The 17,350-nt window shown below is 37.4% G+C and overlaps 1 protein-coding gene across 10 annotated transcripts in view; it reads right to left on the bottom strand.

The window, feature by feature from the left end:
• Window positions 1–17,350, bottom strand: part of COL8A1 (collagen type VIII alpha 1 chain) — a 155,472-nt gene that overhangs the window by 61,457 nt on the left and 76,665 nt on the right. For 2 of the 10 annotated variants that reach the window (XM_063661503.1, XM_063661507.1), the window contains exon 1: window positions 6,301–6,379. The exons of the other annotated variants lie outside the window; for them this stretch is intronic. The gene's annotated coding sequence lies outside the window, so the exon portion shown is untranslated. Of the gene's footprint in view, window positions 1–6,300; window positions 6,380–17,350 lie in introns of those variants that run through there. 10 annotated transcript variants of the gene reach the window in all.

Raw genomic sequence — 17,350 nt, 5'->3', positions numbered from 1 at the left:
AATATATTCTCTCCAAGTCTGGAGTCTGGAAGTCTGAAATCGAGATAGTGCTAGGGCCATGCCCCCTCTGAGGGTTCTAGAAAAGAATTCTTCCACCCCTTCCAGCTCTGGTGTTTGTTAACAAGCCTTGCTGTCTCTCAGCTTGTAGAGGCATCACTCTCATTTTGTAATGTGGCCTTAATAGTTTTATACTTATATTTGTGTGTTTATAAATAATCGGCATACTAATTGTTCATGAGTGTTGTCTCTTCTTATAACCCAAGGACACCTTCTGATCTCCATATCTGAATTCACACCACTTTCCAAATTTACTGAAAGTTCTTTCACACTGGCTCCTTTGATACCTCCATTTCTACCATAGTCCAGTTTCTATACCATAGTCAGCTCTTGAAAACAAAAACCAAAACCAATGACTCAGTTTTCTTGCTTACATCCCTTCAGTGGTTGCAATTGCCTTAAACACACCTCTACTCTTGCTCTACTCTCCACACAGCAGATGAGGTGCACTTTGAAAAATGTAGATCAGATCATGGCATTCTCCTGCTTCTTTCTGTACCCCAGTCCTCATACCCAATAGCTCCCCATGGCACTGAGAATGAATCTAAACTTATTTCCTGGCTGCTATGCCCCACATTATTCCCACTCTGGCTTCTTTCCAACCTTGACCCCTCCCTTCTTATCCTCCACCCTGGCCACACTGGCCTTCAACTTATGAAAAACAGAGAGCTGATCCTTACTTATAGGGCTTTGCCATTCCTCTGTCTATAATGCTCTTCCTCCAGAACACTGCATGGCTGTCTGGACGCTTCACCATTTCAATCTCCTCTTGAATATCACTTCCTCAAAAAGGTTTTTCTTGAACATCCAATCTAAAGTTAAGCACTCATTTTTATATATCTTTAATTCTCTTTAATTCTGTAGTAGCAGTGATAGCTTCCTTACTTAATTATACATTTTGTTTATTTTCAGTCTGCCTCAACACCTATTGTTCTTCTCTCCCCAGCTACTCCAAAGCAGGAAACTTGCTTTGTGTACTGTAACATCTTTTGCAACCAGAACCAGGCCTGGCACATGGTAGGCATTCCATAAATATTTACTGGACTCCTTACAAATAAATATTCTTTGTACTTTTGAAACACAGAACTTAGCACTACAAAAGAAATGTCATGACATGATTTTTAAAAAAGAACAGAAATTGTAAACTATATGGGCATTTTAAAAGACTTTAATGGTTCTGATTAGAGTTAAGTACATAGCTTCAATTTTGAAAAAAGAAAAGCCCACAAACGAAATTACAAAAGCATAAAATTATTTCATGAGTTCGCTGAGAGCTCTTTTGTCAAATCAATATATTAAAAACCGTACCACCACTCAATAGGCTTCTTGCTTTGAAATGAATAACGTTCACTTCTCACCAATATTTTTATTGCTGCCGAATATGTGATTTATTTACTGAATAAGGAACAAGCCTTAATAAAAAGACTTCCCTTTCAGCACTGAAAGTGTTGAAAAAAGTGTTTCATTTTTGGAGGCTAGTTTAATACAAGCCTCCAGAATGAGACGTCTTAATGACTCCATTGAGTGCATGGGAGTTCAAGCTGTTTCTCTGTCATTCACTCTGGGGTGCAGGAAACTTAGTGGCTGGGCCTCAGTGGCCAGGTATGATAACAAGACTCAAAATCTGAATTGTCATTTACAGATATGTCATAACATTTCAAAAAGTATATAGTATTCTCTCAGATGATCAGGCGGAAGTTTTGACATGCATTTCAACATAGCCTATCTCCACCAGTTTTGAATTTCCTTCACAAAGCAGGCTTACCACATTCTTACAGTTCCTGAAGGAAGAGGAAACACATATTTGTTAAACATGTCCTTTGAGCCAGTCTCCTTCCTAATTGTGTTATCTGCACAGTCTCATTTAATCCTTATGACTGTGCAGTAAATGAATAAAGGCAATGGAAATAAAGATTCTATTCTTTCATGCAATGTTGAAGGAGAAGATTGGTGAATGAGGAATCAGGAAAAGAAAGGAACTGCCTATTCTTATCCCATTGACATCATCCCAGAGTTTGGTTTCAAGTTTTTTAAGGGATACTGTATTTTATTTTACTGATTCATGGCAGTTGTCTGGAGCATGACAAATGTTCATTGATCAACAATGCTATTAAATTGGGCACACGGTTTCCATAGGAACTGCACATTTGTGTTGTATTAAAGTGCCAGGATTTAGAAAAAGACAATTGGTGAGGCATCTTGAGATTCCTTTAAGCTATTCTTACCTTCTCATAGAGTAGTACATCTGATTTGGTTTCATGCTTCTTATAATGCTTGGAGAGCTAGAGGAAGGGGTGGGGAGAGATAATTTCCCTTTCTTTACCCATCTGAAGGAACTCTTTAAGCCTTTGGCTGATTTTTACAAAAACTAAAGGTTGTATAGTCTCATAAAACTCTAGGATTGCGACATCCATTTCTAAAGAAATAGGATCAATTCTGAACTAACAGCTAATCATGATAAATTAGAAGAGAGGAAAAAATTCCCTAAGGTTGTACTAAGGCACCATTGAGGGTCTAGATTGGTAGATCACTGGCTTTCTTTTGAGTACATTATGGTTAGAGAGACCTTAATTTTCCTTTTTTTTTTTAAAAAAAATAAAACCCATGCAATGGTCTCATGACCATATTTAATGGTTTCAAAGTTCAAAGAAGCCAAACCTAAATAATCTGGTAAAAGAAAACATTGAAAAGATCTAAATAATTGAAGTATGTATGAAATCTTTGGATTATATTAGTTTGGAATAAAGAAGGTAGGTGTGAGAAATTAACACTTCAATATGTAAGTAAATTTGAGAAATAGCAACATTAGCTTAGAGAGCTGGAGAACAGAAGTTTCCATAGTTGGAAGCTAAAATTAGGCCCTCATACTATAATTTAAGTGGCAATGTTTGACAGAAGATACCTATAAGATTTTCATTCTAGTGCATCCTTCTGATACTTTTGCAATAGATGGAAATATATCGAATGTTTTCCAGAATTCCTCATTCTTGTAGAGGAAATATGGAAGGTGAAATACTAGCTTTTTTTCAAATGAAACAACTGGATGAACCTTCAGTCAGGATAACATATTGAGAATATAATGGTGATGCAGGACATGGTCAGAGGTCTTCTAAATAACAGATGTCAGGTAAAGACAGGCTTTTCCTAATGGTAAATATTAAAGGAGAACATGGCAGGAAGTCTTCTTTTACTTATCCAGATATTTGGGAGTATAGATCAAATCTTAAATTGAACCAAGAAGAGTGAAGTAAGTGGATTCCTTTGCTTGGGCTAATAATATTATCACATACCCGTATTCAATTATCTTGACATTTACATGATGATCCATTCGTATATTTAACCATACAATTAATTAATTGAATAATTGATCAGTTAAATACTATAGGTCAGCTAAGATGGCCAGTGAAGCCATTTGTATTGGGCAAGTTTAAAAAAGAAATCACTGGGTGACTACAATTTGACTTAGTTTTTCCTGAGGTTAAAAGTTGAATTATTCCTGTTTAAGATTAATTGTTGATATGGATTCAGTAAGAGCTAAATCATTAAAATGATGCTCTGTAAAATTATTTTATGTACCTTTAAAATAAATGTGAAAAACTTGAAGTGTATTTTGGTAGTCACTTGCCCTGCAGAACAACAATAATCTAGACCATGGTAGGAGGAAGCAGGAAGGAGAAAAATATGTGCTGTGTGTGTTTGGGATATGATCCAGGTTCTGAAATGCTCTAGAATCTTGGTAGAATGAGCAGGTAGATCCTGAGACTTTGCTGAAGTTGCTTATCAGCTTAAGGAGATTTTGGGCTGAGACAATGGGGTTTTCTAGATATACAATCTTGTCATCTGCAAACAGGGACAATTTGACTTCCTCTTTTCCTAATTGAATACCCTTTAATTCCTTCTCCTGCCTAATTGCCCTGGCCAGCACTTCCAACACTATGTTGAATAGGAGTGGTGAGAGAGGGCATCCCATCCCTGTCTTGTGCCAGTTTTCAAAGGGAATGCTTCCAGTTTTGGCCCATTCAGTATGATATTGACTGTGGGTTTGTCATAGATAGCTCTTATTATTTTGAGATATGTCCCATCAATACCTAATTTATTGAGAGTTTTTAGCATGAAGGGTTGTTGAATTTTGTCAAAGGCCTTTTCTGCATCTATTGAGATAATCATGTGGTTTTTGTCTTTGGTTCTGTTTATATGCTGGATTACATTTACTGATTTGCATATGTTGAACCAGCCTTGCATCCCAGGGATGAAGCCCACTTGATCATAGTGGATAAGCTTTTTGATGTGCTGCTGGATTCAGTTTGCCAGTATTTTATTGAGGATTTTTGCATCAATGTTCATCAAGGATATTGGTCTAAAATTCTCTTTTTTGGTTGTGTCGCTGCCAGGCTTTGGTAACAGGATGATGCTGGCCTCAGAAATAATGCCGCATATCTACAACCATCTGATCTTTGGCAAACCTGACAAAAACAAGCAATGGGGAAAGGATTCCCTATTTAATAAATGGTGCTGGGAAAACTGGCTAGCCATATGTAGAAAGCTGAAACTGGATCCCTTCCTTACACCTTATACAAAAATTAATTCAAGATGGATTAAAGACTTACATGTTAGACCTAAAACCATAAAAACCCTAGAAGAAAACCTAGGCAATACCACTCAGGACATAGGCATGGGCAACGACTTCATGTCTAAAACACCAAAAGCAATGGCAACAAAAGCCAAAATTGACAAATGGGATCTAAGTAAACTAAAGAGCTTCTGCACAGCAAAAGAAACTACCATCAGAGTGAACAGGCAACCTATAAAATGGGAGAAAATTTTCGTAACCTACTCATCTGACAAAGGGCTAATATCCAGAATCTACAGTGAACTCAAACAGATTTACAAGAAAAAAACAAACAACCCCATCAAAAAGTGGGCAAAAGATATGAACAGACACTTCTCAAAACAAGCCATTTATGCAGCCATTTAACACATGAAAAAATGCTCATCATCACTGGCCATCAGAGAAATGCAAATCAAAACCACAATGAGATACCATCTCACACCAGTTAGAATGGTGATCATTAAAAAGTCAGGAAACAACAGGTGCTGGAGAGGATGTGGAGAAATAGGAACACTTTTACACCGTTGGTGGGACTGTAAACTAGTTCAACCATTGTGGAAGTCAGTGTGGCAATTCCTCAAGGATCTAGAACTAGAAATACCATTTGACCCAGCCATCCCATTACTGGGTATATACCCAAAGGATTATAAATCATGCTACTATAAAGACACATGCACACGTATGTTTATTGCGGCATTATTCACAATAGCAAAGACTTGGAACCAACCCAAATGTCCAACAATGATCAACTGGATTAAGAAAATGTGGCACATATACACCATGGAATACTATGCAGCCATAAAAAATGAAGAGTTCATGTCCTTTGTAGGGACATGGATGAAACTGGAAACCATCATTCTCAGCAAACTATGGCAAGGACAAAAAACCAAACACCGCATGTTCTCACTCATAGGTGGGAATTGAACAATGAGAACACATGGACACAGGAAGGGGAACATCACACTCTGGGGACTGTTGTGGGGTGGGGGGATGGGGGAGGGATAGCATTAGGACATATACCTAATGCTAAATGACGAGTTAATGGGTGCAGCACACCAACATGGCACATGTATACATATGTAACAAACCTGCACATTGTGCACACGTACCCTAAAAATTAAAGTATAATAAAAAAAAAAGGATGAGCAGGTAGAATGAGCTCTGTGCCAAAACACTTTATGATGTACTGCTTCTTTCAGGAAATGTAACATTTTACAGTAAGAAAAGTTTTCAAACAGATGTTTAAAAGAAGCTAAGAGAAGAACTTTCTTATGGCAGTGGGTGAGCTCAGCAATGTCCTGCTGTCCAGAGAGAGTTCGGTGAGAATCCAACTCTTGGATGATTCTTCTTCTTCCCATAACAATCAAAATACATTGCCCTTAATCCAAGGTAAAATTTGATTTCCAGAGAGAGCACTCCCCCCAGAATTGCTCTAAATTAAGCCTCTTTCAGTAATAGTAACAGCTGTTGTTTATTGAGGATGTCTTACATGCCAGGCTCTGTGTCAAGTATACTTTAACTATATTATACATCATTTAATCCTTACCACAACCCAAATTAAAGCAATCTTATTATATTTAAGATCACGTAATAAAATCTTAAATGGACTATTACAGACACATAGACACACATACCTCCAAATATGTTTATGAAGCCAGAGTCTATGTTTTGTTCCCTTTTCTTTCCCCAATACACAGTGAGTGGCTCATAATTGGTGCCTAGAAAATATTTGTTGAATTAAATGAAATGTCATTTCCTGTGCTTTCTGTGAGAAACAGGTTTTCATCAATCATTTTGTTCTCTGAAAACCTAACTTTGAAGACCCTAGATATCAAAAAGCATTGGAATTTTTTAACCCAACTAAGAAATGTGGATTGACTTATCTCTGTCTTCTTGGGTCAGTTGAGGAAGACTGATGTAAAGGAAGGTTGGAAGGGGTTGTGTGGGAATTGGTGGGAAAGAAGAAATATTAATCTTTGTAAAAATGACTTCTGTTCCCTCTAGACTATAAACACAAAGAAATAAGAAAAACAAGATACTGTGAACTTGATAGTCGTCCAGGGTGTGTCTGAGATGTAACAGCCTGGTATGGCAATGGGCACTGGCAAACACTGCTCTGAGCTGAGAACTCCAGGAAGACTGGATTTATACACAAGAGAAGGACGGGTCATGGTGGAAGGAAAGCACGCAAATAAATGCAATTTTGATTTTTGTGCATTTTAGGCTAGGCTTAGATTTTCTAGCTGCTGATTGGGCCCTTGTCCACACTGCTCACTGCCCTGATGACTCCTGACAGACAGTTATCACCTTGGTATGTGACATATAGGAGGACCAACCAATGACACAGATTCTGCAAACTGAGTCCTCTCTCTCCAACTTTAGCTAATCCATGGGATTATTTTTTGAGCATCCAGTCATGTGAGGAACCATTATTTTCAAGGACAGTCACATGGTGTTCACCTGCATGTACACACAGTGTTGCGCAAAGCAAGTTAAACAGACTCCATCCTTCACCTTCAGGAGCTTGCAATAAAAACCAGACAATAGTTGTGGCAAACACAATGGGGTAAACCGACACACAGCTGTATAAGCAGAGAAGTACAGCAAATTAGTGAATTTTGGTATGAACTGTTAGTGCATGTGCTGTTTGTGGGTTGGAAATGAGAAGAAATTCTGCAAGATGAAGAGAATTTATGTGGACTCTGTGAAGGTAAGGAAGAAGAAGGCTGATGGTGGTGGGATAATCATCCTGCTCCTTTCAGTTAGGAGAGAAAGTTTTCCTTTGGAGTTAAGGGAGAGGGTATTTCCTTCAGAGGAATCTACTCAGAGGGTACATGTATTGCTACTTAGGTTTAGGTTTTTCTAAGAGATTTGGTTGTAACCAACTGACAGAAGGAAAATAAAAATTGTAGTAAGCAGGGCATAGCCTGCCAGAGAAATTTCATAAGCCTTCTTTCCATTGGAAACTAGGCTAAAAAGAAAATAAAACAAGAATATATTATAATTGAACATTTCACTTATAACCAACTACCATGTGCCAATTAACTTTCCAAGGAAATGATGACTTTGGTGATTTTTGTTTTTGTTTTTGTTTTAAGGGGCAATATTGCTTGCCACTGTCTAGCATTTACAGCCTTTGACATCCTGAGCATTGTCAGGAACTAATCTGGACTTGCAAAGAATTCAGCTGAAAGCAACTTCCAGGCAGGTCTCTACCTCAACAACCCTGAGCTGATAGGTAATCTCTCTTCTTTTAAGTACATTCAGATAAAGAATTTGAAAACCTCTCCAGGAATCTTTTCCATGGTTTATAAAATCTTCACTGCCAATAAGATCTTTCCATCTAACTTAAATTCCTTTGGTTCTAATTTAAATTCATTTCCTCTTTTTTTCTTGTTAGAGAGCAGAATACTACTCATCAACAGGCATTTCTCAAAATACGTCTGCTAAACACACATCTTAGGCTTCCTTCCTGAATGTATATGACTTCATTTCAGAAGTCGTCTATTTATTACACACACACACACACACACACACACACACACACACACACACAACTTTGGTCTCTGGCTTTTTTCTCAAGATAACCACTACAGATCCCTTAAAATTGTGTTTCCATAACTAATTTCATGAGGTTTAGTCTACAAATATTGACAGGTAAATATGTTCTATTTCTCTAGTTCCAATCGGACGTTATTTATTAAATCATAATAGCCTATAAGAATGTTGGAATTTATAGTTTATGCTTCTTTGGAATGGGTGAAGTGAACGATAGTCTCAAGATAGTGATGGTCACTTCCTAGCTCTTAACACTTTGGGCAAGAACATTACCTCTAGATATCATGATGAGAGGAATGACTTGTTTTGCAACTATAAAATGAAGAGATGGACAAAAAAGTTAGATTTTATTCACCTTTAATACTCAACAATTCTATGACTATGTTCTAAGTATTCCTTTGGCCAAAAAGAGCAGCTATTTTCTTTTAACTATCATTAATTTTACCCACAATGGTCAATGTGTGTCACATTATCACTGATTTCTCAAGCGAGAACTTCTAAATTAATTTTTAATTGTTTTACTGAGGCATAACTTACATATTTTAATATAAGTCTTGTCAGGTACCTACTCCTGCTTATATGACAGATTAATGTCAAAGGGTGTAAATTTACAGCTTGGTGGGTTTTTGCACATGCTAAATCATTTTGCAGTTTATTATTGCCTAAATGTCTTTGCAAGGCCATTGATGTCATATATAAGATTTTTTATTAAAGAGCTTTTATGCCACTGGAAAGGAGTCTGTAATTCTCAATCTCTTTTATTCACATGGATGTGTTTCTTGCCTTTCATGTCCTGGAATCTTTTAAAGCACAGGGTAACAAAACGAGCCTTTTGAGAATATGATGACACAGAGAATTCCCTTTAGCAGGTAATTCCTTTATTTCAAAAACTTAAGTACTAGGGAATAAAAAAAATTATATGATCAAAAGAATCCTCAAAAGTAGGGCACTGAAAAAAGTCCATAGCAGCAATATGTTGATCTTTTTCTCCGTGATTATCTATTGAGTATCAATTTTCACTTCATTTCCTTTTAAACTTTTGCTGAACTTTGAATTAAGCAGAAAAGGGCACATCAGAGTTAGCCACATCACCACCCGCATAAAAAAAACCCAGTGCTGCAGTCTTCTCAGGGGTTTTATAATAAAGGTGGATAGACTCTTCTGTCCTTTTGTCTTTTCACGTATCAGCCTGACTTTCCCCTGCCCTTTCACTTGCAGACATACCTTTCTTTAAAGTCATTTTCTGCTTGACTTGAAAATGTACTTCATCAAACCTAATGGCTAATTAAACAAAGGAAGTCTGAATTTAATTATACTCCAGATATCAAAATAGGATGAATAATTGTTATAAAATTTAAGCCATTCTTCTTCTATTACAACTGTATCAGCATTTTATTTTCTGCCTCAAACAACAGATCTGCCCAGGTTTCCAGCCATTTCCTTTGGCCTCCTGTGGGCATCCCCAGGGTCCCTCTCTCCTCTTTCTCCCAGCCCTGACCACCCAGGCTTTCCTTTCCTTTCCTTTCCTTTCCTTCCGTTTCCTTCCTTTCCTTTCCTTCCGTTTCCTTCCTTTCCTTTCCTTCCGTTTCCTTCATTTCCTTTCCTTTTTCCTTTCCATTCCTTTTTCCTTTCCTTTCCTTTTCCTTTTCGTTTTGTTTTTCCTTTCCTTTCCTTTCCTTTCCTTTCCTTTCCTTTCCTTTCATTTCCTTTCCTTTTGTTTCCTTTCCTTTCTTCTTTTTTTTTTTTTTTTTTTTTGTCTAAATTGTGGCTTCTGTGCCACTGAGTACAAAACAGGTGTTCTGCTCTCTGGTTGGCTGATGGGTCTGCTGAGCCATCCGCTGACATTTTAAATGTCTTTTCATGTTTTTGACCCATATTACATTACACAACTCACATTAATTGTTCCCTGAGTAACATTTGCACTTTTTGACCACTGGGAGTGCCTGCCTGGCAGTCGCCCAACTTGGTGCTGGAGTTGGCAGTGAGCAAAGGGGATGGCATGTTTGCTCTTTTTTGCTTCACTGTCTGTAGTGGTACTCCCCAAATTCTGAGTGGCTTGGAGAATGCTCTCCATCAGCCCTTTCGTCTTTTCCTCCCCTTCTTTCCTTTGGTTCACTTGTCTTCTTTGGCCCATTCTCCGTTTCTACTCGCCACACTGAAATCAACAAAGCAATGAGGGAAAAGTGAGGGTAAGGGGATCACTATGCAGGTCTTTCCTCTCATTCACTTTAGTTCTCAGAAACTCCTCACCATCCTTCTAAAATCTTGCTTTAAATTAATTCTTCCCCACTTTTAATTCCAAAACCAAAGATTGTCTTTTCTTAATCTCTAATCCAGTACTTGGTTCTGGTTTTTGAATACATGACAGTTCTTTCATTTTCTCAATGTGCTGACCACTAAGAAGCTCATTTTGCTATGATGAGCCAATTCACACAGAGCTCAGAGCAATAGAAAAGATTGTTTTAATTTAGGTTCACTTAGGTATTTATGTCAGCTTGCATGATATGTTTATATGAAAAGTTGCCTTTTGCTGAATGTAACTCCCTTGAAATATCCTATTGAGGATCTATAATGATTATTTTTATAATGTTATCACCTTGAATTCTGAGAAAGAAAAATTCAGATTGGCAGAATTCTAACCATATAGGAAGTTACCCATGGTAATATATTGTTATTTAATGTACATTAAATATTGATATCAATAACATATTAAATGAAAGATCTATAGGAATCTGGAACTTTTTTGTTCCATATCTATCTTACCACCTACCTCCTTCCCTGAAAATTTTCCATCTGTCATTCAATATTAGAAGATAATATAAAATGTTCTGAGGCTGGGTCAGCCCATGCACAAAAAGTTAACTCACCTTCTTTGCTCTAACCTTAGCAGAGGGAGATCTACTAGTTCAGTCATAATATGGTATTGGGAAGGTAGCCAAGTGAGAAATTTTGAGAAATCTTATGACACAATTAAAAGATCTAATTGGATCTACTTTTGATAAGAACTGCCTACCCAGAGTATGGGTTCATAACGTTCAGGATAGTTTTGGTCTTAGAGACCACTGCCACAAAGATGGGTCTGTGTCTCAAAACCATAAATGATTATAATTCTAGTAATGTGGACTAAAAAATTTACCAATGTGCAAATGAATACCAAAGTTGATCTAGCTCAAGGCAAGTGTTAGAATTCTGAGAGTCCATTCAAATGGAAGAAATGACCAGAGTGATCATTCTGAAGCCCATGTCACTCACTCACTTAAATAATTTACATTGCCCCACTGCTGTTAGAATCTAAGTCCAGGTCCCCAGTACTGTACTCATAGTCCTACTGACATCTACATCTTCTTTTCTCCTCTCTTCACCTCTCACTTCAGCTATACAGAACTACATTCATTTAAATGAAGTCACCATACTTTCTTACCTTCTGGATTTGCCATACATTGTTACCTCTGATTTGCCTGGCTAACACTTACTCATGCTTCACATTTCAGCCTGGATGTCATTTCCTCCAGAAAGTCTTACCTGTTCCCTGGAGTTTGGATTAAGTGTTCCTCATATCTGCTCCCAAAAGCCCTGTACTACCTTAGCAGAGCAATCACTCTGGACAGGAATTGCCTGTTGATTTGTCACACCAGACCTGAAAATTAGGACTCTGTCTTGCTCACTGTTATATGCTGAGTGCCTGTCACATTTTAAGGCTGTTGTGAGGAGTAAATGAAATTTATTATTCATTCAACAATTATTTCCTGAGTGCCTACTATGGACTAGGAACTCCTTTTGGTTGAAATATATTAGTGAACACACACAAATTGTAAAAAATATTTGTATCTGCTAAAATATGCATATATAAGTTACCCAACACAAAGCCTGAACTCTGGAGAGTCTTTTCAAGTCTTTAATGATAATAATAATAGTAATGATCCAAAGCTAATATTACTGAATGTCTACTATGTGCTAGATACTTATTTAAATATTTTTTCACATATTTCTCAGTTTAATCCTTACAACAAATCTCTGAGCTAGTGCTATTAATATCTCTACTTAGCAGACAAGGAAAGTGAGACACAGGAATGGTAAGTAACTTGCCCACACAGAGTTATAGAATCAGAATGCAAACCCAGAGTGTTTCACATTTGAACCTGGACTCTTAATGTTTTTATTATTTTTGTTTAATATTTAATATTCTATTATTATCATCTTCATGATTGTTACTGTCCTGAGGCACTCAATAAATTCATGCTAAATAAGATGAAGCTGGAATATGAAATCTTTTCCTAAGATGTTCCCAATGCCACTTCCTTGTATAATGATGCTGTGGCATTCTGGTACACGTAAGTATGCAACTGAATTTTTTTTTTACTAATTTTGGCTCATAACATTCCATATCATTTATCTGTCATCACATGGATTCAATAAAGTTTTTCTTACCCCAGAAAAAAGGTTAACTTCTAAGGACAGGACTTAGTGCCAGAAATCAATGCTGCAGAAATAGAAATCTCATTTAGAAACAACTATCAGTCACTTGGGCAGTTTCAAGTGGATTTCCTCTACATTTCAAAGAAAGGATTGTAGGATGGGATTAGAAGTAGCCTATCTTCTGTCCTTCCCTGCCCTCTCTAATTAGTTCTAATTAGTTCAAAACCTCAATCAAACTTGCCAGTTTTCAGTTTTTGTATTAGCATTGAGGATTCCCAGAACTTAACCAAGAATGGTTGGAGAAACAAGAAAATGTTTGTTCTCCTCTCTGGCCCCCCTGCCTAATCAACTGAGTATTACTTGAATACCTACTCTGAGCTCATTCGTCACAATGTTCTGCTCCACAACAATTTGGTAAGCCTAAGCCATGGTACTTGTCTTCAAGGGGCCATCATCTAATTGGGAAGATAAGATGTGCACAAGAAATAATAGGGATAACATCATACACAGTGGATTACTGTGTTCTCAGTTGTGTGGACTAGTCTTGGGGACTACAGGTGCTCAGAAGAAAGGAAATTTGATTAAGGCCAGAAAAGTGAGGGAAGATATTATGGAGGAGATGGGAAGCTGGGTCTTGCAGAGTGAATGGGAATTGGATAAACAGAGGGAGATTATTGTGCATTTGGGGAAAAATTTGGCAATGGAATGGATGTTTGTGAGACTGCAAAGACCCTGGTCTGTTTAGAAGAGAAAAAACATTTTAGAGACAGATGAACGATATGTGTCCATGTAAAGGGCAACCTTGAATAACAAGAAGAACAATAATAAAATACTTAGAGCTGGATGAGCCCTCAGAGAGTATCTGAATTGAGCAATTCCACGACAACAAAAAATGTAGCTCCAACTTTATCTACAGCCCTAGTTTGGGCAAGTCAAGCTCTCTGAAAGATCATCATTAGTTAAAAAAATAAGAGCCATCACTAGAGTAAGAGAGGTTTTAAGTTATATACCTAATTGGGGTTTGGGCTCAGTCTGATGTTGTTAGCTCATTACTAAATTGCATGACCTTGTAAAAGCTACTTAATTTGGTGAGGGCTCAGTTTTCACATCTAGAAATAAGTTTCAACCATTTTATTTCTAGTGGCACTCTGAGCAGTTAAGATTTGTGATTTAATGATTTATTTTGCGTTTTTGAACCTATATAATCTTTTATCATGTAACTAGATTTTCAGACTAAACTCAACTAACAGCCTAGATTCTCTTAGATTGTTCTAAGTGGTGTATTGGATGTGTCATGTCTTTGATGGGCCATGAACACTCCAAACATCAGATCAAAGATTTTAAGGCTAAAATAAGCACTGCCAAGCATAGGCTGAAATGGAAAATGGTGCTTTGTTAGTTACTTTACATAAATGTGGTGGTGTTGCTGATGATATAACGAGTAATATTTGTTATTTACTAAATGCCTATTTTGTGCCAATAATTTTACATAAAATATATGTCATATAATAACCCCTCATATAAATATTATCTTCTATATACAGCACAAAACAGAGGTATTACAACTTTCTTGAATTCACTTAACTTATCAGTGGCAAGACTGAGATTCAGTTCCAGGACTGCCCATACACAAACCTATGCACTTTTTGATAGGAAGCATTGTCTCCATGCTCAGTGAAGAATTCAGAGGTACAGCATTGCTAACATTTAACACAGGCCTTGATTCCATATGAAGCTGGGAAAATTCAAAGTAAATGCAGAAGAATTAGACCCCTTGGAAATAATTAGGATTTTGAGTTCCCTATTATGTTTAGGCCAGAGAGTCAAATGCCATGGCTGGAATTTAAAAGGGACTGAACAATCTTATGACTAATAATAGCATTTGTAGTCATGAGGATTGAGACAAAAAAGGAGCAAACAGCAAGCTTTAGGGTCAAATATTCAGCACCCAGGGGTTAGAAAAATACTTTTTTCCTCAGTTCAAGTGTCATGCAAAGAAGTGCTGAGGGTTGGCTGTAATTGTGGCTTGTGTCACTAATAGGGCTTTTGAGGAGGGGGATCATGAGTCATCCGATGTAACAGGAAGGACACCTACTACGTTTTCTGTCTGGGTTTTGATTTTGTTTGGAATTGTTGACAAACTATGCTGGTTGAAATTCTTATTATTTAATAAGCTTCCTTATTGTAGCACATTTTAGAACATGCATATAAAAATTTCACTGTCAATATTTTTAAATGAATCTATGTATTATCTTCAGGGAGTCAAGGAATTTGCCTTTTGATGCTAATCATTCTGATGGAATGCTTGTCTTACAAGTATTTTTTTCCAGTGCAACTGCCTCGGTGTTTAAGATGCTGGTCTGATGGGTGAGCTTTCACAGACTGTAAGAATTCAGATAAAAAAGGTGCTACCCCACCAATGTGAGAATTAGATTGCTCAAGATAGTCTTTTGCATTATGTTCATGCATCAACCAGTTTTAGTAAATAATTCTACTAAAAGAACTATTACTCTGTACTCTCCTGGTTAATTCTGGCCCTGTAATTACCCACTTGTGTATGATGGAGTATGGTAAACTGAGATGTGGCACACCAAGTTTTAATTTGGACTCAAATGTGTATCACATAGCAATCAATTTGCTGATTGCAAATTCTTCTACCTTTGGACGAAAAGGGTTATACCACTGTAAAATATAATTATTTTAATAAAGGCAATCTGAGAAATATCCCAGAGTGAAGGCATAAGACCTTTCATGTCACAGACTCCATGAAATAGGGAAATACAATAGAGTGTTCAGACTCATCTCCAGGAGTCCACTAGTCTTTGCAGAATGGTCTAGAGAGTAAACACTTCAAGCCTTTACCCCAACCCCATTTTAGTATTCCCACTTGTGAGTGATGCAATAAAATCATTCATTTCGAGGGGAGGACTGCAAAATAAAAAGCCATGTCTTTGCTTGTTCTCTCATGTTTTTATATTCTAGAAAAAAATTATTCTTTCTTTGGTGACAGCTTATGTAGGTCTGGCTCCAACAAATTTTTGCTTGTTCTGCGATAAACGCAGAAAAAAGCATTGGGAGGTTGGGAACTGTCATTACAGATACAAGTTCTGATACATAAAGAGCCTCCTGCTTCTCAGGACAACAGGGATAAAATGGAGAACAGTTAACTCATTCTACCTCTCTGGATTAGGGTTATTCATGGGGAGCCCTCTCAGGAAAGGGCACTACAACCTACCCAAGGGCAAAAGCCCAGTACTTCAAATCATTCTTCATTCTCCTCTTTCCTTTGTTTCTCACATCTGAATGGTCTGTAAGACCTGTCAGCTCTATCTTTAAAACAAATCCCTAATATATTCACCTCTTACTCTCTCCACTAATAGTCCAAGCCACCATCATTTCTCATTTGTTTACTGCAACAGTCTCTTAAATGTTCTTCCTGTGACTACTCTTGTATCCTGCATCCCTCCTGACCTCTCACTCTCCACCCAGCAGCCATATAGATTCATTACAATTATACATCCGATCATGTCACCTTTCTTCCCCCAAATCTTTCAATGACATTTTGGTGGTTTTAGAATGACACACAAAGTTCCCTTAGGCTAGACGTCCCATGTGAATCTCCAACTCCATCATAACCTGACTATAGTGTGCTTGTTTTCCTACAACCACAAAGACCTTGCTATTCCCAAAACACACCAAGCTTATTGCTCCCTAAGGACTTTGCATTTACAATGCCTTTGGTTTAGAATATTATTCTTTCAATGTTTAAAATTATTCCTAAATAAAATAGCTAAAGTGTTATTTCCTCAGAGGGACTTTCCCTATGTAAAGTGGTTCCTCCTCCCTCTATGGCACACCTCTGTTTATTCTTTATGGCACTCGTCATCTGAAAAATTTTATTTATTTGTTTTCTTATTCAATATCTGTCTTTCCACTAGAGTGTGAGCACTTTGAGATAAGGAATTTTGCCTGCCTTGTTCTTTACTTTATTCCCAGAGCCTAAGATCATGGCTTAAATATTTGTTGAATGAATGAAGAATGGATGGATAAATGAACGATGGATAAATGGATGGAAACAGATCCCTGGGACTATTGTCAACAAACATAAAGCAAGCTGCTCACAGGTGGCCAGTAGGATGCAGAGTATATTTAAGTTGTAACAGCCCCAGAACTAAGGTCAGTTCCTCAGACAGATTCCATTTCATCATTCTTCTGTTAACATTTTGGAAGCACTAGCTACCTAAATCAAGAGCTCCATGAGTCACTTGTTTCCTTGAGAATCTGGGAACTTTATGGGATAGGCTTTAGAAATTGCTTCCTTCCAGCCAGCCTGTCCAAATGCTTATGCTTTTCTTTCATAGTGGAAGGCACCCTTGGGGAAAATAGAATGTAATCCCTGGTCATGACGTTGACGTAGGTCACGTTTTAGGAAGTCCAGTACAGTACTAAGTTGAAAACAGATGGTCTGAATACAAAAAAGATAGAGCTACTTGCATTACAGCCACAATTGTGTGGTGGTGGTCTCTGGCCCACTAATCATAAATACATGTGTTTTTAGACACGTCCAGGGAGAGCTATGTCAGGGGCTCTCATTTAAAACATGGAAGTCTGAATTTGTCATCCAAGTGCATCTATGGTTAAACTCCCGGGTTGGTTGTGTTTTTCATTTGCCTTGATTTTAAGTGTTAACCTGGAGATACATCCGTAATG

The sequence above is a fragment of the Pongo pygmaeus genome, chromosome 2 (genome assembly GCF_028885625.2).
Source record: "Pongo pygmaeus isolate AG05252 chromosome 2, NHGRI_mPonPyg2-v2.0_pri, whole genome shotgun sequence".
In the NCBI taxonomy this organism is placed as follows: Eukaryota; Metazoa; Chordata; class Mammalia; order Primates; family Hominidae; genus Pongo; species Pongo pygmaeus.
Note: the sequence above shows the minus strand (reverse complement) of the source record. Positions and strands in the feature narration are given on the sequence as shown.